The sequence below is a fragment of the Thalassophryne amazonica genome, chromosome 19 (genome assembly GCF_902500255.1).
Source record: "Thalassophryne amazonica chromosome 19, fThaAma1.1, whole genome shotgun sequence".
Lineage (NCBI taxonomy): Eukaryota > Metazoa > Chordata > Actinopteri > Batrachoidiformes > Batrachoididae > Thalassophryne > Thalassophryne amazonica.
Genome location: NC_047121.1, coordinates 11,535,963 through 11,563,482, shown reverse-complemented (window position 1 = coordinate 11,563,482; position 27,520 = coordinate 11,535,963).

The following is a 27,520-nucleotide window of genomic DNA, read 5'->3' as shown; positions in this document are numbered from 1 at the left end:
GGAGCGTGCTGCATCCACACTAATACAAAACTAAGCATAACATAAAGCACATGTTCACCTTCGACTCCACCTGTGACTCGTTTCATTCCAGCCATTACCACAAAGCGCAGGCCCAAAAGGACGTCCCAGGTGACACCCTGTTCACAATGTGCCCGGCAGGACACTCCTCCTCCTCCTCCTCTCCATCCACTCATCCATCATAAACAGGCTGCTAAATGGAGCAGAGCGCCTCGCCTCTGACTGCTTTCAATGAGTCATTGGGTCTTCCAGGGGTGCAACGCTCCCATGGTCCCGAGGGGAGCGATTTAGAGTGACTGGCTCGCAACGGTAATGTTCCATATCATTCAGGACACATTAAACCTCTGGACATTCTCTCCATCTAGATCTAGCTTTCTCCGTTCCTCTGGGCTTGTGTGCAGCAGCCTATTTTCTCTATATCCATCTGTTCATTTTTGTGCAGGTGACAAAGTTACATTACCACTGATTTCAAAGTTAATATCACCATCCGTACATTTTTTTATTTTTTTATATTTTGCCTTTGTCAAAAGGGTTTGACTTTTGATTATTTTTAAGAGTTAGAAATTTCTATAAACATTTTTCTTTTTCATGTTTGGCAAAGCAGCTTGGATGTGCATGCTGTTAAAAAATGAGTTGACTTTTTAACAACTTTAGTCATGCTATAGGGTCAGGTCAAGGCAGGTCAGGTCAGGTCAGGTCTGGGAGCATGCGCTTGCGCTGTACATTTCTGCATCCATGACAGGTCAGAACTATCTTGGGTCCTGGATGGCAGCTACCCAAGCAGATACCTGGTCCATCCCCACCTCTCAATGGTGACCATCTACATATCTGCTGTAGCCAGCTATAGCATGGCACTGTCCTTGGACTTCTCCAGCTGGTGAGATCTTCAACATGGAGGCACCTGCATGCTGGATCATTCCTACAGATATCTATCACATAGCCAAAAATCCTAAACGATCCAGAATAAATTGTTGACCATTGAAACAGCCCATGCATAGGTAAAGTGGGGGTAAAAATCTTTGACGTCTTCTCAGTGAGTAATGGCATTCACCCATATTGGCCTCTCTTCATTGGCTTCCTGTTAATTCTAGAATAGAATTTAAAATTCTTCTTCTTACTTATAAGGTTTTGAATAATCAGGTCCCATCTTATCTTAGGGACCTCGTAGTACCATATCACCCCAATAAAGCGCTTCGCTCTCAGACTGCAGGCTTACTTGTAGTTCCTAGGGTTTGTAAGAGTAGAATGGGAGGCAGAGCCTTCAGCTTTCAGGCTCCTCTCCTGTGGAACCAGCTCCCAATTCAGATCAGGGAGACAGACACCCTCTCTACTTTTAAGATTAGGCTTAAAACTTTCCTTTTTGCTAAAGCTTATAGTTAGGGCTGGATCAGGTGACCCTGAACCATCCCTTAGTTATGCTGCTATAGACGTAGACTGCTGGGGGGTTCCCATGATGCACTGAGTGTTTCTTTCTCTTTTTGCTCTGTATGCACCACTCTGCATTTAATCATTAGTGATCGATCTCTGCTCCCCTCCACAGCATGTCTTTTTCCTGGTTCTCTCCCTCAGCCCCAACCAGTCCCAGCAGAAGACTGCCCCTCCCTGAGCCTGGTTCTGCTGGAGGTTTCTTCCTGTTAAAAGGGAGTTTTTCCTTCCCACTGTAGCCAAGTGCTTGCTCACAGGGGGTCGTTTTGACCGTTGGGGTTTTACATCATTATTGTATGGCCTTGCCTTACAATATAAAGCGCCTTGGGGCAACTGTTTGTTGTGATTTGGCGCTATATAAAAAAAAAATTGATTGATTGATTGATTGATTGACCAGGGATGTGTTCTCCCTCTTACTCCTTTGAATGATTGGATGGACTGGGTGTTGCACAGGGGTGTGGAAATCAGTGGCTTAGGCATCTTTGATGGTGAGGAAAACCTGTCTTCACAGTTGATGTCATATTTGTGGAACCAATTAAGGGAATCCCTGATTGCAGCACTTGAGAAGCCAAGTGAAGAATCAGAGTCTGGGTTTGTGATTGTCTTCCTCCTCGCCAAACGACAGGCCGCACACTTACTTTGTTCCCCTGGTGTAATATAAAGTAGGATACTTTTTCAATGCACCTCGCATGTCAGCCCTGTGATCGACCGGCGTCCTGTCCGGCGTGTACCGTGCCTCTTGACCAGTGACTGCTGGGATCGGCTCCAGCCCCGCCAGGTGACCCTTAATTGGAGTCAGCAGGTTTGAAAAATGAATGGATGGGTGTGATGTGTACAGAAGCGATACTCACTGAATGTTTAAGGTACAACTGTCGGATTTTCCAAATCCTATGAATACAGTATATGTCTGTGGCATATTTGATTTTTCACATTCCTAGTTTTCTCAGTGGCTGTGAACACATCACCGATGTACTGAATCTTCTCTGTGTGTGAGGTTACTGTCAGTCATGTTCGTAGCCACACTTACTGACAAGTGTGCGTGCCTGAGCCACCTGACCAAATACCCCCTTCCACCCGCTCATTATCCTCACAGTACATACGCCAAACATTTCCTCAAGCCATGACATACACGTCTGTAATTGTTGGAATCTACATTCATATGGATTCAACCCAGAATTTTGGTGTTAAGAAAAAGCAAATTTAAACACCTATTTTTGTCTGTGTGACTTCCGCCACCGTCGGGCCGTAAGAGGAAAATCCCTCAACCTGTCGTTCCATTACCGCTGAAACTTCCATGCATCCCTGTCCACCTTCCCTCAAATACTTCACTCACCCCCATCTACTGCCTGTCCATCCCATCAACACCTCCACCGCCTTCACTATCCATCTGCTTGTCTTTCTCCATCCATCATTGCGTTTATTCCTCCCTGCATGCCTTTAGCACTTCCGTGCAGCCCTGTCCATTATTCCATCCCTCCCTTCCTATTTCCCTCAGTCCATTCAAACCTCCATCCATCTATTCTCTCTCTTTCCACCCATCCATCTCTTCCTTGTGTCACTTTTCTCCCTCTTCCAGGGAGGTCGTTTCTGTCCAGCAGCAATATGACAGTCAAACCTCCTCCGACCAAACGATAAAGTCACTCAGGTCAGTGAAGAAGGAAAGCCGAGGTCTCATTTAGACATCAGTTAACTAATGTGCTTGTGTGAGATATGGATCCATTCTGCACATTTGGTTTAAAAATTCAAACAATGACTTAAACGTGGTGAAAAATTATTTCACGTGTGCTGACCTGTTAGATGACATTCAGGATTACGGGGGTCACATCCTCCAGCTCCTCCTGAGGGACCCTGATGTCCTCCAACAGCAGATGGAACATGGAGCCTTTTCTCAGTCGGGGTTCTGCTCTTAGACTTGCACAGAGAATTTACTTTGATTGCTTATATTTTTTAGCAAGTGCAGAAAGCTCATGGTCACAGCTGCAAGCTGGACTCTCTATTGACTGGTAAATATTGATCTTTGCATCAGTTGCCTCTTCATCATAGTCTTGTGTAACGTCCCTCTTACTGTAGATCCTGCCTCCCCATCTCAGCTACAGTTTATCCTCATCTATGATCCGCACCAAAACACAGTGCATGTCCGTGGTCTCAAAGCATTTACCAAGAGGCTTCTGAGTGACTCTCCCAACCCACCACCACACAGCCCCAAATTAGAAAATATGAGGATGAGTTGGAATATGTAGAAAAATATTACTTCATCTTTTGTGCAATCAGCTTCATTTAATTTGATGATAATATGCATCCATTCCTATGTTTCCAGACCTGCAACACATTCCAATAAAGTTAGGATGTGGATGGTTTATTCTAAAGATAGGGATTAAGTAATCAAGTTTTCTTGAGATGAGTAAGGAGATGGATACATGAAGTTACAAGTTCATGTCTCGAGCTTCATTTACATCAATCATTAAGAAATACAAATGGTGTGGTCCTGTAGGGTAAATCTGTGTCAAGGAGGAAGTTATCAAAAAATTGAGTGACCATGCTGGAAGGAGACTTGGGAGAGAAGCCACAAATATAAAAATGACATACCCAGTCATCCTCATGATAAGAACCCTCATCTGTTTTTCTCAAAATCCAGTTGGTAACATTTTAACAGTACTGTTGATCATGGGCAAAGACTTTCAGCCAAATAGAGACATAAAATTGTATCATTTCATATTCTACCAATCCCAAACGTCAAGACCACAGTAAGGTGATCTTGTAACAAGCAGGTGCCTTGGTTGTAGGTCTGTTGTACAAAGAGTGATTGAGAAATTTTGAGCCTGACCAAGAAAAAGTAAGTCTTGGTTCTCCATCTTTTGCTTTCTGAGATTTCTCAACATTGCACCCGTTGAGTCAAAACATCACAGTCTTGAGAAATGCAAAAGATGAAGAACCACATCCTACTTTTTCTGGGTCACACTCAAAACCTCTCAATTGGCCCTCGTAGTTCTTTCAACATTTTGTGTGCCTAGCTTAACTAATGTCATCTCTATGGGCCAATACATGATTTTGCACTTACAAACCCTGTTGTTCTCAAAATAATCATTCTCTCCACTGGAACTATCCATGTGCCACGTTCCGGTGCAAAGGGCCTTGGAGATATAGCAACAGTTGGTCAAATGGACAATCTACAGGGGAAATTGGGGCACAGTGGATCAGAAATGTTGTTTTGTGGCAGCATAAACACATTATGCATAGGTTTAGGTCATTCTATTGTGGATTTAATACAGCAAGTTATTGTTTAGAAGGCTGTGTTATTTATGTTTACAGGTGTTTAAAATCAATTTTAAAATTTTGGATTCACTGCCCCGGACACTAATTCACGGGGCACAGTGAATCAACTTAGAATGTAATGAAAAAAACATGATTATAAGGATTTCTTCAAAATTATTTAATATATGCTGATGCATATACAAACTATAATCCAACCACCTATGTAATGTGTGAGTGTCTTATATAGTGATATAAGTTCTTCAGAAACTATTATAAATACAACTGTCATAATTTCTGTTCAAATGTGAAAACAGTTGTTTATATACACAAATTATAGAAATAATTAATGGAAAAATAAATGTATAAGCTTCAACAAGTAATATTTGTCATCCACTTGATACTGGGCTTAGTAAATCACTTTCTAGACTGATTCACTGTGCCCCGGGTGCATGTGACACACATGAGTCATGTTATCAAATAGCTGATAGTCTGTAGAAGACATAACACATGCTCATCAGTTGGACAGGGTAGTCTTCTAACTAATAACAATTTTCTGGGCCACTTTTCCTCTGTTGTGAGAAATAAATACAAAGACACTGACATCCACAATATTTACTTTTGATAGGAAAAAACTGACTTCACACAAGGGGGTGGTCTTGCTCAAAGGTGGAATTTTTTTAGGCCATTGGTCTATGATGATGAAGATTTGTGTGCGTTTCTTGATATTTCAGAACTAAGAACTGCTACTCTTATTGGATGGATACGTTTCTGACAGGAAAAGCACGGTGTTGATGCTTACATACACTTTTTGAAGCCTTTGTGGTTACAGAATTGGGTTAGCAAAATTAATTCTCTATGAAGAACAATCAGAGGCACCCAAACACAATTATTTGACAAGCACACAATCAAGCTGCTTTAGATGCAGCACCTGGATTCTTTTTCCTGGATCCCTTGATAGATGAAGCAGTGAGAGAGCAAAACAAAGAGTCTGCATCATCAGCTTGCAATTGAATACTCCATTGTAATCTCCTGGTTTTTAATCAAGGCATATAATTACTGCCTATAATACAGCATTAGCACTCATATCATAAATTATGATTGCACAGAGAAATTGTGATTATTTCCTTTCCTTGCCTCAAACCCTTTCTCTGCCAGGGTCATTATAGCTACTTATAGCTCTCAGTGGTGGTACTGCATCAAACATCAAGTCTGTCCATTGTGTATGGCGTTCCACAGGTATCCAAGACGGTTCTTAACAACTGTACCTCTGCAGCACCTCACACAGAAAGAATAGTGCCACATGAATGTGGCAATCAGCGCTTGGTGGGATTGAAAGTGCCGTAGAGGCTGATTGCACAGTGGGAGCCGCAGAGTAGCGCTCCACAGACTGTATCCATGCTCAGAATAAATCGCTGACAGTGGGATACAACAGACTGCTAATTGGAATAATCACACCTCTCCCTGAGTTTATTCTAATATCTGCTGGCTGCCTGTTTTGGCCTATAGGTAAAGTATTGCAGCTGGTGTCCAAGTCTGATGCAGATCCCTTAAGCGGAGCTTTTATTTGTGGTGGTTAGTGCTGATAATCTCGTTAGGAGAAGCACAAGGAAACAGGGTTGCTTCATGCAACCTGTGTATCCCAAACACTGCATTGGGAGAAGTAAATCCTACATAGACCCTGGTGCCGATGCTCATCTCTGGCTTCTGTGTCATGTAACAGATGGATGGGACTCCGCCCTAGGGTCAAGCGATTCTCAGCACTGATAACACTGGTCAACAACAACAACAAAAATTTCTTGCATGAACTTTCAGAACTGATTTAGGGTCATTTTGGGGTGCTGAATCCAAATCTGAGCTCAGGTTTCCTCTATCACATCATGTTTCTTTGCAATCTGCATGTTCCTTATTTATGGATTGTGCAAAAATTGCTCATTCACCTATGGTTTTGACACCACTAATCATGCTCAAAACTAAGAAAAAATTAACTTTTCAGTGGTGCCTTATCTCTGATGAGCATAATGTTCCACACTGTATTTTTCTCAACATATTTCACTTACAGTTGTATGTAAAAGTTTGGGCACCTCTCATAATTTTCATGATTTTCTTTTCATCATTGGTTGTTTGGATCAGCAATTTCAGTTAAATATATCATATAGCAGAGAAACAGTGATATTTGAGAAGTGAAATGAAGTTTATAGGATTTACCGAAAGTGTGCAAAAATTCTTTAAACAAAATTAGGCAGGTGCATAAATTTGGGCACCCCAACTGAAAAAAAGAAATCAATATTTAGTAGATCCTCCGTTTGTAAAAATTACAGCCTCTAAATGCTTCTTATAGCTTCCAATGAGAATCTGGATTCTGGTTGAAGGTATTTTGGACCATTCTTCTTTACAAAGCATCTCAGGTTTGTTGGTTTCTGAGCATGGACAGCCCGCTTAAAATCACACCACAGATTTTCAATAATATTCAGGTCTGGGGACTGAGATGGCCATTCCAGAACGTTGTACTTGTTCCTCTGCATGAATGCCTTAGTAGATTTTGAGCAGTGTTTAGGGTCCTTGTCTTGTTGAAAGATCCAGCCCCGGCACAACTTCAACTTTGTCACTGATTCATGAACATTATTCTCAAGAATCTGCTGCTTTTGACTGGAATCCATGTGACCCTCAACTTTAACAAAATTCCCAGTACCTGCACTGGCCACACAGCCACACAGCATGATGGAACCACCTCCAAATTTTGCTGTAGGTAGCAAGCGTTTTTCTTTCTTTTTTTTTTTTTTGCATACTGCCCCTTGTTATGTCCAGTGAACTCAATTTTAGTTTCATCAGTCCACGTACCTTATTCCAAAATGAAGCTGACTTGTCCAAATGTGGTTTAGCATACCTCAAGCGACTCTAAGAAATGTTTTGAAATGCCATTTCTTCTCTACAAGAGTCAAGACAGAAGTCAGACAACCAGAGCAAGAATTTTAGCTGAGGAACCTCCTGCGATTTGAAGCGAAATGTCCTTGCGTCAAGCAACCCAGTCCAGTGGAAGATTCAAGTTTCTCTACTATGTTCTCTGCTATTTTTTTTTTTTTTTGGGGGGGGGGGGGGGGGGGGATTTTGTTTAATTTAAGCAGATGGTTTTTATTTATTTTTGTATTTGCATTTTCTGTTTTACATGCATTATCTTAATATGAAAGTGTTGTGGGCTCTATCAGTCACCATACATTTAACATGTGCCAGCTTCTCTTTTATCTATCTGTAAAGCCAAAAACACCTGTGTGTATTTGGCTCACATATCTCTCTGATTGTTTGTCAGATCGGCCTCAGCTTTCAGATAGGGCTTGCGCATGGAACGATTATGTGCATCCTTTATAATGAAAATTTGGGGGATTAATTTTCAAAACCTTTATTTTGACATTGTAACATTAGTGCGTCCAAGACGGTGCCTTCTGCGGCACCTCTGTCCTGCAAAACCTCCGATTGTTTACGAATTTCTGTCAAAATTTGTTTCCATGTTCATGTATGTTGTCATATAAAACTGCTAACTTAAATACACACACACACACACACACATATATATATATATATATATATACACGAGGTCTATTGGACAATAAACCGACCCTTTTATTTTTTTTTAACTATATGGATTTGAATGACGTGCGATTCCACCAATCATGCTTGAACCCTCGTGCGCATGCGTGAGTTTTTTCACACGTGTCGGTGATGTCATTTCCCTGTAGGCAGGCCTTGAGTGAGATGTGGTCCCGCCCTCTCGGCTGAATTCATTTGTTTCACACGCTAATCCAGACGGTGCGCGTTGCTTTATCAAAAAATTTTTTGGACCTGTGAGGAATATCCGAATGGATACTATTCGAGAAATTAAGCTGGTTTTTGGTAAAAAGTTTAACGGCTGATGAGAGATTATGGGATGTTTCTGTCGGTGTAAGGACTTCCCACAGAGCGGGACGTCCTGCAGCGCTTCCAGGCGCCGTCGTCGGCCTGTTTCGGCTGAAAACATCCTAATTTAAGGCTTAATTCACCCAGGACGTCGTGAGAGAACAGAGAAGATTCAGAAGAGGCCGGCATGAGGACTTTATGCGGACATTCCACTGTTTAAGGACATTTTTTAATGAAAGACATGCGCGCAAATTCGCCGAGTCGTTTCCGTGACGACTCGGCGAATCTGTGTGCACCGTGACAGGAAAAACACATCCGTGTTGAAAACCATTTGTAAAATTCAGGCGGCTTTTGATGGCTTTCAACAAGTGAGTAACTGAGAAATTGTTTAACAGCTTGGGCATGTTCCAACTTGCCCGTTAAGGTTTCCAACGGAGGTGTTTTTCCTGTCGCGACCCCCCGCGGTCGGGTCCGGCCCGACATGCAACTCTGCCCGCACGTTCTTTCATTACAAAATGTCCGTTAACAATGGAATGTCCGAATAAACTCCTCATGCCGACTTCTTCTGAAAGTTCTCTGTTCTCTGACGACTTCCTGGGTCAACAGAGCCTGAAATGTGGAGGTTTTCAACTTGAAACGGCGAGACGCTGCCGCCTCGAAGCGCAGATCGCCGTCACGCGCCGTGGGTCGTCCTTAAAGCGACACTTAACAGACCAAAATCTCTCATCAGCCATTAAAATTTTTACCGAAAACCAGCTGAATTTATCGAATGGTGTCCACTCAGTTGTGCCTTACAGTTTTGAAAAAATTTTGATCAAACAAAGCAACAGTCTCTGAGCCATTCCTAAACAATGAAAAAAATCGACGAGAGGGTGGGCGACTCTTCACTCAAAGACTGCCCACAGGCGAATGACGTAACCGACAGGCGTGAAAAAACTCTCGCATGCCCACGAGGGTTCAAGCATGTCTGATGTAATCACACATGATTCAAATCCATATGGTTTTTGAAAAAAATAATAAGGTCGGATACTTTTCTAATAGACCTCGTATATATGAATGTATGAATGGCTTTATTTTTACACAAAACATTCTCCTCTCAAGAAAGAAAAAAAATAAACAAACCCCGCTTCTTCTTCTTCTTCTTTGTGGCATATAATGGCAGCCGGCATCCGTATTGTTGCATTGCTGCCACCTGCTGCATCAGTCTGTTATAGCAGTACTAAATCCTCTCGATGAGTCCAGTTTCTTTCAAGTATTTAAAAAGCCAACACTTCCCCCTCTCATTTGACCTTATGGCTAAAATACTTTCTACTGAAACTTACAATTGCTTTCCATCACTTTTTATTCTTTAATAGATAAACCATTCATAAATGACAAGATATAGTTTGTAAAATAAAATATTGTGTGTGCTAAATAATGTACAGGTATATTCACTGGTTATGATTTTTATTATTTATATTACAACTGGTGTCATTTGAAAATGCCACATTTCACAACACATTTCAAAATTCAATTGATCTGGTGATGGTCTTTTTTCATTTAATTTAGCTCCCAATTTTCTATAGGAACGCACTTCCTACGGGCACTGCACTAGTCACATTAAAGGAACACGTACAACCCCTGGCAAAAATTATGGAATCACCGGCCTCGGAGGATGTTCATTCTGTTGTTTAATTTTGTAGAAAAAAAGCAGATCACAGACATGACACAAAACTAAAGTCATTTCAAATGGCAACTTTCTGGCTTTAAGAAACACTATAAGAAATCAGGAAAAAAAATTGTGGCAGTCAGTAACGGTTACTTTTTTAGACCAAGCAGAGGGAAAAAAAATATGGAATCACTCAATTCTGAGGAAAAAATTATGGAATCATGAAAAACAAAAGAACGTTCCAACACATCACTAGTATTTTGTTGCACCACCTCTGGCTTTTATAACAGCTTGCAGTCTCTGAGGCATGGACTTAATGAGTGACAAACAGTACTCTTCATCAATCTGGCTCCAACTTTCTCTGATTGCTGTTGCCAGATCAGCTTTGCAGGTTGGAGCCTTGTCATGGACCATTTTCTTCTGCATTTATTGATGATGTAATGACAGCCATCTCCCCAGTGCCTTTACCTGACATGCAGCCCCATATCATCAATGACTGTGGAAATTTAGATGTTCTCTTCAGGCAGTCATCTTTATAAATCTCATTGGAATGGCACCAAACAAAAGTTCCAGCATCATCACCTTGCCAAATGCAGATTTGAGATTCATCACTGAATATGACTTTCATCCAGTCATCCACAGTCCACGATTGCTTTTCCTTAGCCCATTGTAACCTTGTTTTTTCTGTTTAGGTGTTAATGATGGCTTTCGTTTAGCTTTTCTGTATGTAAATCCCATTTCCTTTAGGCAGTTTCTTACAGTTTGGTCACAGACATTGACTCCAGTTTCCTCCCATTCGTTCCTCATTTGTTTTGTTGTGCATTTTCGATTTTTGAGACATATTGCTTTAAGTTTTCTGTCTTGACGCTTTGATGTCTTCCTTGGTCTACCAGTATGTTTGCCTTTAACAACCTTCCCATGTTGTTTGTATTTGGTCCAGAGTTTAGACACAGCTGACTGTGAACAACCAACATCTTTTGCAACATTGCGTGATGATTTACCCTCTTTTAAGAGTTTGATAATCCTCTCCTTTGTTTCAATTGACATCTCTCGTGTTGGAGCCATGATTCATGTTAGTCCACTTGGTGCAACAGCTCTCCAAGGTGTGATCACTCCTTTTTAGATGCAGACTAACAAGCAGATCTGATTTGATGCAGGTGTTAGTTTTGGGGATGAAAATTTACAGGGTGATTCCATAATTTATTCCTCAGAATTGAGTGAGTCCATATTTTTTTCCCTCTGCTTGGTCTAAAAAAGTAACCATTACTGACTGCCACAATTTTTTTTCCTGATTTCTTATAGTGTTTCTTAAAGCCAGAAAGTTGCCATTTGAAATGACTTTAGTTTTGTGTCATGTCTGTGATCTGCTTTTTTCTACAAAATTAAACAACTGAATGAACATCCTCCGAGGCTGGTGATTCCATAATTATTGCCAGGGGTTGTAAATGTTATAGCCCAATATTCATCTGTTGGCCAATCAAGTTTCTAAGTAGTAAAGATGGATTCAACCTTCCAGACATCATGCAATCAAATGATCATTGCCCTCCTGTTCCACCGCTTGGACCTTAGTGTTGATGGCCAGACTCACTTTACTTCCTATTTTCTGCGTCACTTCTTCTGGCCATCTGCCACCATCACGTACCCAGAGCAGCAGGACTGGCTTTGGTTGCAGTAGTGCCGCTGGAATTTACACCTTGCAGCATTTTGGACCCTCTCTTTGAGAAGGTGTCATTTTTGACACTCAGTGACTGCACCAAAACTGCCAGTCTTGCAAGAGAAGACATGAATTTATTCTGTCACTTTTTCCTTCAGCTCATATGGTTTCTTCCATATGCTCCATTTGAAGGGTTAACATCCAGATCGCGGGGAACATTTCATATATATGCTATTCACAACTGACGCTGAGCTTCATTTGCATGTTCAACATGGCAGCTCGGAGAGCTCGCTGTTCCTGCACCACCAACATAAAAACTAATGTATTCTCTCTTAAGTCGTGCACACAGCACTCTGCACACTCACAGGGGGATGCACAGACATGCTTGTGGAAGATAAGCATGTGCACCCAATCATGGTAGTCTTACTTCAGATATTCACTTGTTCACACAGACACTACAGAATGAACCTCCTACAACAATTTTGTATTTTGGTGTTACCTTTCTAATGGTGCACCTTTACAGCAGGAGAGCAAAACTAATTTACACTGAGAAATTCTAATGTTTTACGTGAAATAATTGAAGAACTGAACTGAAGAATTTCAAACAGCATCATAAGGCAAACACTTGTTTTGAATTGACTTCATATACAGGACACAAAAGAACACAACCACTCTGCTTTGTGTTTACCTGATCCCGCAAAGATCTAAGCAGGGTAGGTCCTGGTTAGAATTTAGCACACATTTTATATATATATATATATATATATATATATATATATATATATATATATATATATATATATATATATATATATATATACACAGTAGTGTTCAGAATAATAGTAGTGCTATGTGTCTAAAAAGATTAATCCAGGTTTTGAGTACATTTTTTATTGTTACATGGGAAACAAGGTACCAGTAGATTCAGTAGATTCTCACAAATCCAACAAGACCAAGCATTCATGATATGCACACTCTTACGGCTATGAAATTGGGCTATTAGTAAAAAAAAAAGTAGAAACACAATAATAGTAGCATCTGCTGTTGACGCTACAAACTCAAAACTATTATGTTCAAACTGCTTTTTTAGCAATCCTGTGAATCACTAAACTAGTATTTAGTTGTACAACCCCTGGCAAAAATTATGGAATCACCGGCCTCGGAGGATGTTCATTCAGCTGTTTAATTTTGTAGAAAAAAAGCAGATCACAGACATGACACAAAACTAAAGTCATTTCAAATGGCAACTTTCTGGCTTTAAGAAACACTATAAGAAATCAAGAAAAAATATTGTGGCAGTCAGTAACGGTTACTTTTTTAGACCAAGCAGAGGGAAAAAAATATGGAATCACTCAATTCTGAGGAAAAAATTATGGAATCATGAAAAACAAAAGAACGCTCCAACACATCACTAGTATTTTGTTGCACCACCTCTGTTGTGTGGGCCGCCCGAAGAGGAGGTACTGCTGGCCCACCACCAGAGGGCGCCCCGCCTGAATGGCGGGCTTCAGGCACCAGAGGGTGCAGTCGCCGCATGAAAACCCCAGGAGCCCAGAGCTGACAGCTGTCACCACTCATCTCATCATTCATCACACTATAAAAGCCTGGCAGAGACGTCACATCCCTGCCGAGAAATCAGCTTACCCGACAGGTAAACCTCTCAGCCGTAATTGTGCCGTTCGCACATTTCCTGTTTCTAAGTCTGGCAGTCATAACCTTGTATACTCACAGCTTGGAGCTGGGTGGTGGAAGTTGGAAGGAGTTGGCGTTCCCGCTCCTCACTTATCACTTAAGTATACGAGGTATTATTGGTACTGCACGTACTTAGCGTTCCTGTTTTCCTGGAAGTGGTGGATTATTCCCTCAGGAGGAGACAGTGATTTTGCTGAATTGTTTGCTGGGTGTGCACACACCCACTTGATCTGTTTGTTCTTCCTGCCAGCAGTACCCGATCCGACAGCTGGAGGCGGTGGCCACCTGGGGACTCAGGACTTGGCGGCTTCGATGTGTTGCGGGTCTCCGCTGGCAGTGGAAATCGTGTGGGGGCCGACTCTTGTCTGGACAGGCGTCTCCTATCCTCGAGCCTGCCCACACATCACCTATTGTTTAATTGACTGTTACCTAAAGTCGTATCTGTATTCCGTTGTGCACATTTCACAACATTAAATTGTTATCTTTGGCATTTTCATTGTCCGTTCATTTACGCCCCCTGTTGTGGGTCCGTGTCACTACACTTTCCCAACCACCTCTGGCTTTTATAACAGCTTGCAGTCTCTGAGGCATGGACTTAATGAGTGACAAACAGTACTCTTCATCAATCTGGCTCCAACTTTCTCTGATTGCTGTTGCCAGATCAGCTTTGCAGGTTGGAGCCTTGTCATGGACCATTTTCTTCAACTTCCACCAAAGATTTTCAATTGGATTAAGATCCGGACTATTTGCAGGCCATGACATTGACCCTATGTGTCTTTTTGCAAGGAATGTTTTCACAGTTTTTGCTCTATGGCAAGATGCATTATCATCTTGAAAAATGATTTCATCATCCCCAAACATCCTTTCAATTGATGGGATACAAAAAGTGTCCAAAATATCAACGTAAACGTGCATTTATTGATGATGTAATGACAGCCATCTCTCCAGTGCCTTTACCTGACATGCAGCCCCATATCATCAATGACTGTGGAAATTTAGATGTTCTCTTCAGGCAGTCATCTTTATAAATCTCATTGGAATGGCACCAGACAAAAGTTCCAGCATCATCACCTTGCCCAATGCAGATTCAAGATTCATCACTGAATATGACTTTCATCCAGTCATCCACAGTCCACGATTGCTTTTCCTTAGCCCATTGTAACCTTGTTTTTTTCTGTTTAGGTGTTAATGATGGCTTTCGTTTAGCTTTTCTGTATGTAAATCCCATTTCCTTTAGGCGGTTTCTTACAGTTCGGTCACAGACATTGACTCCAGTTTCCTCGCATTCGTTCCTCATTTGTTTTGTTGTGCATTTTCGATTTTTGAGACATATTGCTTTAAGTTTTCTGTTTTGACGCTTTGATGTCTTCCTTGGTCTACCAGTATGTTTGCCTTTAACAACCTTCCCATGTTGTTTGTATTTGGTCCAGAGTTTAGACACAGCTGACTGTGAACAACCAACATCTTTTGCAACATTGCGTGATGATTTACCCTCTTTTAAGTGTTTGATAATCCTCTCCTTTGTTTCAATTGACATCTCTCGTGTTGGAGCCATGATTCATGTCAGTCCACTTGGTGCAACAGCTCTCCAAGGTGTGATCACTCCTTTTTAGATGCAGACTAACAAGCAGATCTGATTTGATGCAGGTGTTAGTTTTGGGGATGAAAATTTACAGGATGTTTCCATAATTTATTCCTCAGAATTGAGTGATTCCATATTTTTTTTTTTGCCTCTGCTTGGTCTAAAAAAGTAACCGTTACTGACTGCCACAATTATTTTTCCTGATTTCTTATAGTGTGTCTTAAAGCCAGAAAGTTGCCATTTGAAATGACTTTAGTTTTGTGTCATGTCTGTGATCTGCTTTTTTTCTACAAAATTAAACAACTGATTGGACATCCTCGGAGGCCGGTGATTCCATAATTTTTGCCAGGGGTTGTATAACCACAGTTTTTCATGATTTCTTCACATCTGTGAGGCATTAATTTTGTTGGTTTGGAACCAAGATGTTGCTGGTTTACTAGTGTGCTTGGGGTCATTGTCTTGTTGAAACACCCATTTCAAGGGCATGTCCTCTTCAGCATAAGGCAACATGACCTCTTCAAGTATTTTGACATATCCAAACTGGATCCATGATACCTGGTATGCGATATATAGGCCCAACACAATAGTAAGGAGAAACATGCCCATATCATGATGCTTGCACCACCATTCTTCACTGTCTTCACTGTGAACTGTGGCTTGTCACAGCACTTACAGGTAACTCCAGACTGTTTTTGATCATCCTGGAGCTGATCAGTGGGTGAGCCTTTGCCATTCTGGTTATTCTTCTATCCATTATGATGGCTGTTTTCCATTTTCTTCCACACATCTCTCTTGTTTTGTTTTTTTTTTGTCCATTTTAAAGCATTGGAGATCAGTGTAGATGAACAGCCTATAATTTTTTGCACCTGCGTATAAGTTTTCCCCTCTCCAATCAACTTTTTAATCAAATTACGCTGTTCTTCTGAACAATGTCTTGAATGTCCCATTTTCCTCAGGCTTTCAAAGAGAAAAGCATGTTCAACAGGTGCTGGCTTCATCCTTAAATAGGGGACACCTGATTCACACCTGTTTGTTCCACAAAAATGACGAACTCACTGACTAAACGCCACACTACTATTATTGTGAACACCCCCTTTTCTACTTTTTTTTTACTAATAGCCCAATTTCATAGCCTTAAGAGTGTGCATATCATGAATGCTTGGTCTTGTTGGATTTGTGAGAATCTACTGAATCTACTGGTACCTTGTTTCCCATGTAACAATAAGAAATATACTCAAAACCTGGATTAATCTTTTTAGTCACATAGCACTACTATTATTCTGAACACTACTGTATATACATTTTTTCCTATACCCATTTACCTACTTCTTCCATTTAGGGGTGACAGGGGAGTTGTTGTAGCCTTTATCTACTTGAAATTTGTTTTCTAAGATAACATTTTGTGGAAGTGCGCTGTTTTACAGCATGTGATTGCAAACATTTTCTTGATCACTGTTCCAGAAGACTCTTTCACTGCCTGCTGCTAAGCCTGAGTTGGTTAATTTCCCTCCTTTGTAATCAACAGGTCTTGGATTCTAATGTCAACAGGCAATAATTATCATTTATGTTGTCAGTTATGTACAATTAAAAACACTCACCCTCAACAGGAACATAAGGACTGTCCAAAGTAATATCACAGATGAAGTTGATTTGTTGTTGTTATATCTGCCAGTGAAGTTGGGGGAGATTATGTTTTGGCCCCTGTTTGTTTGTCTGTTTGTTGTGAATAGCCTGGAGCCCACAATTTTTCATATAACGTTTTTACTGTAGATTCGTATCCTGATAGGCAAGAAGGTCAAAGTCAGGAAAAATCTTGGAAAATTGGAAAAATCCCTATCTTTAACATTGAACACTTTTAAAAACAATCATAACTCTGTCAAAAAAAAGATCAAATTTCTTTTATATTTGAGAGCACTATGTGGGATGCTATCCTTTATCAACTGACAAAGTTTGATTTGATCCAGATTACAGATTTTGTCGCCATTTAAATTTAACATTGAAAACCCTATTTAATGTATGTTTTACATTATATCTTAATCAAACTTGTCCCAATCACTCTCATATTTGAAAGTGAGGTGCAGACTGACACTCACTATCACCTGACATATTTGATCTGGATCTGATCTGGACTGTGGATTTTGTGGACATCTGAATGTAATATTGAAAAGCCCATTTGGTGGATATTTTGCATTATATCTCAATCAAAAGTGCCTCAATCACTCTCATTTTTCTGTTATGGATTTACTTACACCACCAAAGTTGGATGGAGATTACAATTTTATACCTGTTTGTCTATCTTCCAGTTATTAGTCACAAACCAAGTGCCAAAAACCAATGGCAAATTGTTTATAGCAGAGACAACCATTGTTCTGTGAAAACTGCCTGAAAAAGGATTCAGAAAGAAAAAAGTGGGGAAAAAAACCTGACACCACCACAAAATTACTTTGATTAAAGTGCATGGAACTAAATACATACTCCTGAAATTTGATTAAATCTAATTTAGCTTTAGCTTTCCAAGGTAAAAATTTGTTAAATTGGAAACTAATATTGGAAGAGGTTTACGCTCTACAAGCACGGTGCTCTAGTTTTTTCTGTTTTTGCTGTCTGAATGCACTATTACAGGAGGACTTGCTCGTCAGCGTCATGGTCCTCTGTGCAGTGACAACAAAGGGATTCTGAAGAATGAGCTGACAGTGTTCGTAATGTAGTATGCCGTCTTAGCGGAGAGGGACGTGTGCGCTGGACACGGCTTAGATCTGTGTTTCATTGCACCATGATCAGGATGATAAATTACCTGAAGTGACAACAGTGGGTGTAATCGTTATCACTCATATCTCAACAGCTTAATAAGAGTTATTATGTGCTATTATGGTGAAAATGATTGTTAGGGTGGGCGTTGCCTGGTCACAGCATGCGCACATGACTTCATATCAGTATATCCAAGTGTGTCCGTGCACACTAGTGAGAAGTGCTTTTTGCATGTGTGAAATTGTGTGTTTGGGTGTGTATTTGCATGTTTGTGCACATCACAATGCGAGGGACAATAGACAAAAGTAAATGATGGCGGTGCACGGTGCGGTGCAGAGCGGAACCGCAGCCCCTAACAAGCCATTACAAACCTATTGATTCCTCATTAAAGCACCTGACTAAAAATACAGCCCAGTGTTACCATTCTGCTGAGAAGAAAGCATATGTGTGCCTTCCACCTGAAGAGCAAAGATATGAGAAGAAAGCACACATCTGGTTCTGGTTTGTGCACATATACACCTGAAGGCATGCAGTAGAAATTCATGAGGCGCGCTCACGACAAGCTCCCTCACACAGAGCGCCCTTCCTATGATGTTTTACTCAGCACACGTATCCTTCCTTGTTTTTCTCTTTCCAACCCCTCACCCCTTTTTAATTAAAGCATGCAGTAAGTGTGAAATTAACTCTCTCCTACACCAGGCCTGACAGCTCTGAGTGGGAGGAGGGAGAATCAGACGCCTTTGTCTCTGCGCGTAATTAGAGAGCTGGAGAGGAAGAGAAATAGAGGACCAAGCTGGTCCACCACTAGTGATGAAATAGAGAGAGAGAGAGAGAGAGAGAGAGAGAGAGAGAGAGAGAGAGAGAGAGAGAGAGAAAGAAGGGCTGGAGAGAAAAGGGGGGGAAGGATGGTTTGCAAGAAGATAAAGTGCAGGGTAGACGATGATAAGATGAGGAGTGGGGCGGCGAAAGAGATTTAAGCATTGGGGAGATTGCGTGTGTTTGTATGGGGAGAGGAAGAAGGAGATAAAGGGAAGAGATGAGGGTCACGGAGAGAGAAAGAGATGTTGAGGCATGTGAAGCTCATGCGCTCATTCCAGAGGATAATTTGACGATTCAACACCACACCACCTTGTTCCACAGTGAGACAGACTGAGGCACTGAGTGATGGAGGAAGAAAAGCACAGAACGAGAGGAGAGGGGGAGTGACGAGGAGCAGCAACTTGATAGATGGTACAATTTGGAAAAGGATAGAGGCAGGGAGTCTTATGAGTTTAAGAATTGATGAAGACAAAATGGGCCTGGGTAGCGCGGGTAATAACTTTTGGGGCTTCATACGGCTCCTTATGGGCCGCATCCCGGCTCGGTCTGCCTCTGATGGACGGGTTTCCAGCTCCTGCCGTCTAACTGCACCTCCCCTCTAATGCTGAAATCAAAAGGGGAGGAGCCTAATCCTCATGCTAGTTTAGTTGGCTTAGATCAGCAGACCACGACTGAAAAATGCCACTGCTTGTAATTATTTTAAAAAGTCCTTGAGTGTGAATATGCTCTGTTGTATGCTCTGGAGTTGGGGAGCCATATATTTTGCACTATGTCCCAATAGAATAAGACTACAATAAAACTTCCTAAAGCCAGCACACATGACTCCATGATGATACGACCGTGCCTTATCAATGAAACATATTGCATAACAACCACAGAACCTAGTCTAGACATAATGGCGTATGCCTCTCTATCCATATAGTGAAAGAGGTGCGAGAGAGGTGCAGCGCTGCACAGGTTGTCCCATTGATGGCTGATGCAAAGCTCAAGTGGGACCACCACCATTTTATTGATCAAAGAGCTGCTGTGCATGTAGAATATTGTTCAGTGTGCACAGAGAATTTATATTGTAAAATAACATCCTGGATGAGAGATGTTATTATTGGGTGCTTATGTGGATCATATAAAACACAGATCCATGGATAGTTTTTTATATCCGATCAGAGAAAAATGTGCATGGAAGCCTTTTCCAGTGACTTGGCTGTGTGCACTGCCAAAATTATTTAAGTATTTATCTTGAACGCATGAATTCCTCAATCTGTGGGAATCATTTGTATGCCGTGCACGTGTAATAGCATTTCTTATATTTTACTTTTGCTCTATGATAGATCGGTGGGCCAATCAGCTTTTATTTACCATGGTAAAAGACACAGATTTCATTATATAAAATAAAATATGCATCATATGATGGTTCGCTCCATAGGATAACCAGTCGTGTCATTGTTTATGTTTGTTTGCTTGTTTGTGTGTTTCTTTCATTATTTGTTTGCTCTAAATTGGCCAAAAATCAGCTTGTGCCCAAGCAGGAAAAATAACAATGCCAAATGTAATTGTTTTAACAAAAGTTAATCCAATCCAACTCCAAAGTTCCCATTAACAAAAAATGCACAAATGAAGTCATCTGTTCACCTCATAGTTTGAGCGTTATTATCATCATAGTTGAACCTGAGAATCTCAAAACTTGATGCCAACATATTTTCGCACATTTTGAAAGGGTTTTTTTCAGTTGGTGCCAATTTAATTAATTATCATATTTTCAGGAGGAATACGCTTCTATTTTTTGGAGCATGAGGCTTAAGCAGAAATTATGGTTAAAAAAAACACCCACAGGTCATAATGAGTTACTATTACATTGATGATTGATTTTGGTTTTTGCACTGTTAATTGCGTTCTCTTTCAGAGCTGCTTTCTGGGGTGCCTACTTTCTGTACCTCTTTGGATATCTGCCAGCACACGATCAATAAGACTTTGTCTACCTTATGGCTGCCCACGCTGCCCAGACCGCTCCCTACTGCAATTCAAGTGGGATCAAACTTCCACGGTTGACTCCGATCTACATCTTAGCTTCTCAGAAGATATCCACCAATATATACATACACACACACACACACACACACACACACACACACACACACACACACACACTTTTGCTAGGTGTTCTGTGTTATTTTGTTCTTTTGTGCTGTTACTTATTTTTGCGTTTCATTGGGTTTGGTTTGCTTCTTCTCTTGCTGGGTTTTTTTCTGCTTGGGTCTGGCTGTCTTTGTTTCTCTTGTCTCTCTCCCTTTGATCTTGGTGATGGGTGTTTCTATCTCTCTCTCTCTGGCCATGCCTTGTTCTGGTGCTTTCCACGCACAGCTGTTCCTGATTTGCTGATTACCACCTGCGGTTATTTAAGCTCACTGGGTGTGTTTGTCTCTCGCCAGTTTCAGACTTCAGACAACTTTATTGATCCCAAAAAAGGGCAATTACTTTTAAACTCCAATTACTTCAGACAAGATACAGCAATTAATCCACAATTATTACTTGTTTACCGTAATAATGGCACACATCAAAATTAAAGACAACACATATACATTTGACATTGTTTATGTGCACTGAACTTGAAGCAGTCCGTCTTCTGAATTGAGGCAAAGTAGGTGAAGGCTGCAGCAGGAGGGGCCCGCACCGCCCAGCCAGGGGGTTGAAGGCTGCAGCAGTAAAGACTGCGCTGCCTTCGAGGTGGCAAGGAGGAAGCCAGGGTGTGGGGAGTGGAGAGACACGGGGGGGTAATAGGGATGGAGGGAGGGAAACATGCGTCGTGTGCACATGAGTTAAATTTCTGTCAATTTCTGTCCGTGTGTGTGTGTAAAGTCTGACAGTTTCTGTCCGTGTGTGTGTAAAGTCTGATGTTGCTAGGCAACAGCAGGCTGGGGGGGCGAATTCCTTCACCAAGGCTGTAGATCCTTCTGGGGGAAGAGCAGGGAATTTGGCCTTCAGGAGCCGATAAGGCTGCCATGTTGATGTTTGACGGAGAGATACAGAATTCTGTTTACTGCACCCCTGACCGTCGAGAGTCCAAATTTATGAAAGATATTCTCTGGTCCTCAGCAGTACAATTCCTTTGCAACGCAGTGATTTGCTCCGAAATTGAATCCATTTTGCATTTGAGTTCAAGAGTTCACGCAGTCTGAGATTACACAGCATTGCCCAACTCATTAATTATGATGGACTGATGAGGGGACAAAATTCTGGAAGCCGCCGTCCTGCTAATATTCCTGTGGGTCAGGGCAGCACACAAACCAATCAGCACCAAACCTCCCACCATAAAAGCGAATACGAATGAATCCTCAACGTCTTCCACAGAGAGTGGAGCCGCATGTCACACTCCATTCTCTCAGGCGTTGAGAGCAAAGCCCGCTGGGTAGGTTCCATCAGGGCATGCAGGGTCTCCAAACCCTGATCTCCTTGTCGAAAACAAATGGTGTCAATGGCGTTGAGAGACCAGCTGATCAATTCCATAGTTAATCCAAATCATAATTTGAAGAATTCACAGTCTGGTGAAGCTGGGACTTTGAAGGTCGGAGCAGAGATAGAGAGCAGAAAGGAGGAGAGGGGAGGAATGTGACCATCCTTGCCGGAGTCCCAAGCTGATAGTTTGTCGTGCCTTGTGCCCTCAGTCCAGCTCTGTTCCTGCGTTCCATATAGTTCTCCCTGCCTCATTCTGTGTACCTGACCTACAGCCTGTTGCTTTGACCACGCCTGATTGCCTGATGTTTTTTGTACTGTTGCTTTTCCTGGACTGCCTACTCGTGCACCGACCTCCGCTATCGTCTACAGTAAAACCATCTAAAAACCAGAGCTGTTTCTTTGAGTCGTGCATTTGTGTCCTGCAGTTCCATACCATCCAGCCTGATAGTACAAACTGGCCAACGATGGACACAGCCGGCTCTAACCTGTTTCAGCTGGCGGTACACCACAGTAAGCAGCTCACACAGCAACAAGATCGCTTCACCGCACTCTCTTCCCGGTTTAGCGACCTCGCTAAATGCCAGAACTCATTCATGGAGTCGGTGAGCACCCAGATGGGTCAATTACTGTCTATGTTTGATCATCAGGCTTCTATTGTTCCAGCCACCGGCAGCACCAGTGTGCCTCCTTCAGGACCATCAATGGCCGTATCGGACTCCGTACCTGATGTTATGGATAAGACGCGGATTGAGGAGCGGTCCAGTATCTGACTGAACCCAGCATGAAATAATCAGAAGCAGTTCCAAAAAGAAAACACATTTATTTTTCTCCCTTTGTGCTATACATGAAATACTAAATAATTTAAGTTCTGGTGAGGTGAAAAGGCGGTGCGCTCTCTCAGCGTCTCAACAGTCGGAGTCCGAAGGTTCAGGACTCAGGAGTTCCACCAACACCAAGGTGACTTTCCCAGACTGTACTCTGCGAAGGAGGAACAGAGATGAGATTATTCAACACTTATTACTACGAAATATTGTTTAGAGGCAAACTTATGAGCTACACGTTTAGGTCTGGTTTCAAACTTAGTTCAAAGAGGCTGCTGCTCACAGCTAGTGGAGGATCATTAATCCGCACGCCACTGCCGTGAGGAGCACGCCAAACAATTTCCACCAATAATTATTTATAGCTGCGTATAAACGCCAATTTACATTCACGGATAAACTTTTCAGAATATTCACCTCTGTCATGTGCTGACAACGTTTGCCTCTCACCCTCATCCTCCTTCACAGGCGCGATGTCAGACTCTGAAACGGCCCTCAGCGTCCCCACAGGGTCGTCACAAGGTCGTATTCGCCGGCAATCTTATCCAACTCACTGCTGGTTTAAATGTAGTTCTTCATCACTACATTGGTACCAGCTGGAAGTCCTCAGATCTGCACGTGAACATCACAGTTGTCGTGGATTGTCGTGATAGAGAGCCGCACGAGAATGCAACAGGTGCAGCCAATCATCGTAACAGAGGAGAGAGACTCTTCTGCAGCACATTTTCCTCAGAGAACAGCCCCAAATCACCTGGGAAGGAAAATAAACACAAAACAACCCAACCTTGTCCAGCCAAACCCCCCCCGCCCCCCAACACACAACACCTGAACCTGAATACTGCAATCTGCTGTCACCTCCTGAACGTCTGGTGACGTCACACCTTTCATTACCCAGTGTGAATTCATCTTTGAGCTCATGTCATGTAAGTTCCCATCTGACAGGGCGAAGAATATAGCTTATGTGATGAGTCACCGACTATGCCGTGGACTTCCGCATCCTGGCAGCCAAGAGCGTTTGGAATCCCGCAGCACTCCATGATGTTTTTCTTCAGGGGCTTGCCGAAAACATTCAGGACCAGTTGGTGGCCGTAGAATTGCCTGGGGGCCTTGACCAGCTCATCGCACTCGCCATACGGACCGACCAACATCTACAGGGCCTTCCTCGCTGTGCTGTCTGGCTTCCTGCTCGATGCACCACAAGACCTCCCACCCACTCGTCCTCCTACAGCCGTGTCTGCTCAGAATCTCCACACCGCAGCACTGAGCAACTCATCTCTCCTCTGCCGAGAGGCAGCGACGCCGTGAAAGTGGACTTTGTTTTTACTGTGGGTGGTCACATGATAACCTATTGTCAAGCCAGGGGTGCCACCATGCAGCCACAAGCCAAGATTCAGGTGAGTCAAAACACAATTTCTCTTTCCTCAGCACAAAATGTGATTTTGGCTGAATTAATTTCTGATCATTCATCAGTATCTGTGCCTGCATTTGTGGATTCTGGTTCTGATGTGAACTTGATTTTGTCTTCTCTGGTCAAGTCTCTACATCTTAAACTGTATGAGCTCTCGTGCCCTCTGGTGGTACACGCCGTGGATGGTCATAAAGTGGGGTGCTTTACCCATCGCACTAAGTCAGTTCAGATGATAATTTCTGAAAACCACTCTGCATCAATCAATTTTCACGTTTTTGATAAGATGACTCACCTGGCTATTTTGGGGCATCCCTGGTTACAAAAACATGGTCTCAATTTCGACTGGGCTAAAGGAGAGATTATTTCCTGGTGGCCTGCTTGTAACACTTCATGTCTGTTTAAACCTGTATGTGCTCAGTCCACTTCTAACCCGGACCTGGTGGGGGTGCCATCATGGTATCATGACTTGGCACCAGTGTTTAGTAAAAGCAAAGCTAAATCATTACCACCTCATCGGGAATACGATTGTGCAATAGAACTCCTCCCACCCTGAGGGAAGCTCTATTCTCTGTCGGCTCCTGAATGCAACGCCATGAATGAGTACATTCAAGAATCTCTTGCCATTGGTTTGATTAGACCATCATCGTCACCTGCAGGAGCGAGGTTCTTTTTTGTAGAAAAGAAGGATAAATCCCTTGGCCCGTGTATTGATTACCAGGGGCTCAACAACATTACGGTAAAGAACCGATATCCGCTGCCACTCATCTTGTCTGCTTTTGAGCTTTTAGAAGGAGCTAAAATATTCACAAAACTCATCCTACGCAGCGCATATCATTTGGTTCATATTAAGCATGACGATGAATGGAAGACCGCATTTAATACGCCCTCAGGACACTACAAGTACCTAGTCATGCCTTTTGGTCTCACTAATGCCCCAGCGGTGTTCCAAAACCTAGTTAATGATGTGCTGCACGAGTATCTTAATAAGTTTTTTTCCTTTATCTAGATGATAGTCTGATTTTTTCCACCAATCTGGAACACGCGCCACGTCTGCACCGTTCTGCAAACTTTGTTGCAAAGCATTCTATTTGTTAAAGCTGAAAAATGTGAGTTCCACAAACTCACTGTATCATTCATCAGATTCGTTATTGCAGAGGGAGAGATTAAGATGGATCCTGAGAAGGTTGCTGCTATGCGGGATTGGCCGATTCCTACCACCCGTAAGGAAGTCCAAAGGTTCCTTGGTTTTGGCAATTTCTACCGAAAGTTCATCTGTAATTTCAGCACAGTCGCAGCTCTGCTTCACGAGGTCACGTCGTCTCTCTGGCCGTTCGTAGGGACACCAGGGAGCGACGAGGCTTTTAGGGTCCTAAAACATCACTTCACCATGGCCCCCGTGCTGCTCCTCCCTGACCCTGCTCGACAGTTTGTGGTTGAGGTAGATGCTTCAGATACTGGTGTTGGGGCTGTCCTGTTGCAGGTTAAAGCCTTTTTGTCGAAGAAGTTGACCGCGGCTGAACAAACCTATTGCATCGGCGACCGTGAGCTATTGGCAATTAAAGTGGCCTTGGAGGAGTGGCGCCACTGGTTGGAGGGGGCACAGATTCACTTTTTGGGCTTTACCGATCATAAGAACCTAGCTTACCTTAAAACCGCTAAGCGGCTTAATGCACGGCAGGCCAGGTGGGCCATTTTCTTCAGCTGTTTTGACTTTATAATCTGTTACCGACCTGGCTCCAAGAATTTCAAGCCTAACATGTTATCAAGGCAGAGCGGCCCGGTCGATACGCCGGCCGATCTGGGGACTATCTTACCAGCATCTTGCTTTGTGTCAGCATCAACGTGGGACATAGAATCTAGGGTCCAATCTGCCTTAGGCAATACTCCGGTTCCTCCAGGTTGTCCCCAGGGTAGGCTTTTCATTCCGGTCACGCTCAGAGGGGACGTGATCAGGTGGGGACATGACAGTCGGTTCTTTTGTCATCCGGGAATCAAAGATATTACAGAGTATGTCAATGCTTGCTCAATGTGTGCTATTCACAAGTCCTCTAACCGCCCGCCTACAGGCTCTTTAATGCCACTGCCTGTCCCTACTCATCCCTGGTCACATATCACGTTGGATTTTGTAACAGGTCTGCCGCCTTCTAGAGGTAATACTGCTGTTTTAACTATGGTGGATAGACTATCCAAGATGGCTCACTTCATCCCTCTGCCTAAACTTCACTCAGCTAAGGAAACTGCTGAAATAATGCTCACAAATGTGTTCAAGTTGCATGGATTTCCTGAGGATATTGTGTCTGATAAAGGACCGCTGTTTGTCTAATTTCTGGAGGGAATTCTGCCATCTCCTCGGGGTCACTGCCAGCTTAACCTCGGGGTACCAACCCAAGGACTATGCACATCCACCCTACCTTTCATGTTAGCCACGTCAAGCCTGCTCATTCCAGACCAGTGTGATCCCCCAGCCGTAACCCCTCCTACCGCCCGGTGTGTGGATGGGGAGTCCTGTTTTTGCCGCATGGCGGCTCCTGGACTCTCGCCACCATGGTCGTGGGGTTCAATATTTGGTCGACTGGGAGGGTTATGGCCCCGAGGAGCGGTCGTGGGTTCCCTCCAGGCCAGACGCAGGGGTGGGGGGGGGGAGTACTGTCACGGTTTGTGTTTTGCTAGATGTTCTGTGTTATTTTGTTCTTTTGTGCTGTTAGTTATTTTTGCATTTCATTGGGTTTGGTTGGCTTCTTCTCTTGCTGGGTTTTTTTTCTGCTTGGGTCTGTCTGTCTTTGTTTCTCTTGTCTCTCTCCCTTTGATCTTGGTGATGGGTGTTTCTCTCTCTCTCTCCCTGGCCATGCCTTGTTCTGGTGCTTTCCATTCACACCTGTTCCTGATTTGCTGATGACAACCTGCGGTTATTTAAGCACACTGGGTATGTTAGTCTCTCGTCAGTTTGTCTTGCCTTGTGCCCTCAATCCAGCTCTGTTCCTGCATTCCATAGTTCTGCCTGCCTTATTGTGTGTACCTGACCTCCAGCCTGTTGCTTTGACCACGCCTGATTGCCTGATGTTTTTTGTACTGCTGCTTTTCCTGGACTGCCTACTCGTGTACTGACCTCCGCTATCTT